This window comes from Oncorhynchus masou, chromosome 12, assembly GCF_036934945.1.
Source record: "Oncorhynchus masou masou isolate Uvic2021 chromosome 12, UVic_Omas_1.1, whole genome shotgun sequence".
Classification (NCBI taxonomy): domain Eukaryota; kingdom Metazoa; phylum Chordata; class Actinopteri; order Salmoniformes; family Salmonidae; genus Oncorhynchus; species Oncorhynchus masou.
Genome location: NC_088223.1, coordinates 6385548 through 6388047, shown reverse-complemented (window position 1 = coordinate 6388047; position 2500 = coordinate 6385548). Strand labels below are relative to the sequence as shown.

At 43.4% G+C, this 2500-nt stretch overlaps 1 protein-coding gene across 1 annotated transcript in view; it reads right to left on the bottom strand.

Moving 5' to 3' along the window:
- The window catches only part of LOC135549490 (WAS/WASL-interacting protein family member 3-like), a 39299-nt gene that overhangs the window by 26452 nt on the left and 10347 nt on the right, over window positions 1–2500 (bottom strand).

Genomic DNA, 2500 nt, shown 5'->3' with positions numbered 1-2500 from the left:
AGACCTGGGCCCTGACAGACCTGGACCCTGACAGACCTGAACCCTGACAGACCTGGACCCTGACAGTAAATCTCTGTAAGACAAAAAATAATGGTGTTCCAAAAAAGGTCCAGTTGCCAGGACAACGTATACAAATTCTATCTAGAAACCATTGCCATAGAGCCTACAAAAAACTATAAATACCTTGGCCTAAACATCAGCGCCACAGGTAACTTCCACAAAGTTGTGAGACTCTGCATGCAGAATTAGACCGATACCCAATAATTATCAAAATCCAGACAAGAGCCATTAAATTCTATAACCACCTAAAAGGAAACGATTCCCAAACCTTCCATAACAAAGCCGTCACCTACAGAGAGATGAACCTGGAGAAGAGTCACCTAAGCAAGCTGGTCCAGGGGCTCTGTTCACAAACACAAACACACCCTACAGAGCCCCAGGACAGCAACATAATTAGACCCAAACCAATCATAAGAAAACAAAAAGATAATTACTTGACAGCGTTGGACTTGTAACCCGAAAGGTTGAATCCCTGAGATGACAAGGTAAAAAAAATCTGTCGTTCTGCCCCTGAACAAGGCTGTTAACCCACTGTTCCTAGACCAGTTATCCCACTGTTCCTAGACCAGTTAACCCACTGTTCCTAGACCAGTTAACCCACTGTTCCTAGACCAGTTAACCCACTGTTCCTAGACCAGTTAACCCACTGTTCCTATACCAGTTAACCCACTGTTCCTAGACCAATTAACCCACTGTTCCTAGACCAGTTAACCCACTGTTCCTAGACCAGTTAACCCACTGTTCCTAGACCAGTTAACCCACTGTTCCTAGACCAGTTAACCCACTGTTCCTAGACCAGTTAACCCACTGTTCCTATACCAGTTAACCCACTGTTCCTAGACCAGTTAACCCACTGTTCCTAGACCAGTTAACCCACTGTTCCTAGACCAGTTAACCTACGGTTCCTAGACCAGTTAACCCACTGTTCCTAGACCAGTTAACCCACTGTTCCTAGACCAGTTAACCCACTGTTCCTAGACCAGTTAACCCCACTGTTCCTAGACCAGTTAACCCACTGTTCCTAGGCCAGTTAACCCACTGTTCCTAGACTAGTTAACCCACTGTTCCTAGACCAGTTAACCCACTGTTCCTAGACCAGTTAACCCACTGTTCCTAGGCCGTCATTGAAAATAAGAATGTGTTCTTAACTGACTTAAAAAAAATTGGCCCTAAACAGAGGGTACACTGTGGCAGAATACCTTACCACTGTAACTGACACAAAAGTAAGGAGAACTTTGACTATGTACAGACTTGTGAGAAAGGCTGAAGGCAGACCTGGCTCTCACAGACCTGGCTCTCATGAGAATACAGGCAATGAGCAACTGCCCACAAAATGAGGTGGAATTTATGACCATAGAAACAAATCCAATTTTGATAAACTCCCATATTTATTGGGTGAAATACCACAGTGTGGCATCACAGCAGCAAGATTCACTGGACTTTACGCAAACTGGAAACCACATAACCACATATCCAGAGGCTGCATTTATTGTAGCTGGGGATTTTAACAAAACAAATCTGAGGACGAGGCTGCCGAAATTCTATCAACATATTGACTGTCCTACTTGCGCTACTAAGACTCTCGACCATTGCTATTCAAACTTCCGGGATGTTTACAAGGTCCTCCCCCTCGCCCTCCTTTCACCAACAACATTTCATTTGATTTGTCACCAGTGAAAAACAAACACCATTGTAAATAAAACCCAGATTTATGTTTATTTATTTTCCCTCTAGTTGCACATTGTAACAACACTGGATATCGACATAATATGACATTTTAAATGTTTTTTTCCTCGGATGGGGCCACAGTGTCTCCTGACCCCTCCTGTCTCAGCCTCCAGTATTTATGCTGCAGTAGTTTATGTGTCGGGGGGCTGGGGTCAGTTTGTTATATCTGGAGTACTTCTCCTGTCCTATTCGGTGTCCTGTGTGAATCTAAGTGTGCGTTCTCTAATTCTCTCCTTCTCTCTCTCTTTCTTTCTCTCTCTCGGAGGACCTGAGCCCTAGGACCATGCCCCAGGACTACCTGACATGATGACTCCTTGCTGTCCCCTGTCCACCTGGCCGTGCTGCTGCTCCAGTTTCAACTGTTCTGCCTTATTATTATTCGACCATGCTGGTCATTTATGAACATTTGAACATATTGGCCATGTTCTGTTATAATTTCCACCCGGCACAGCCAGAAGAGGACTGGCCACCCCACATAGCTTGGTTCCTCTCTAGGTTTCTTCCTAGGTAATGACCTTTCTAGGGAGTTTTTCCTAGCCACCGTGCTTCTACACCTGCATTGCTTGCTGTTTGGGGTTTTAGGCTGGGTCTCTGTACAGCACTTTGAGATATCAGCTGATGTACGAAGGGCTATATATATATATATATATATATATATATATATATATATATATATATATATATATATATATATATATATATATATATATAT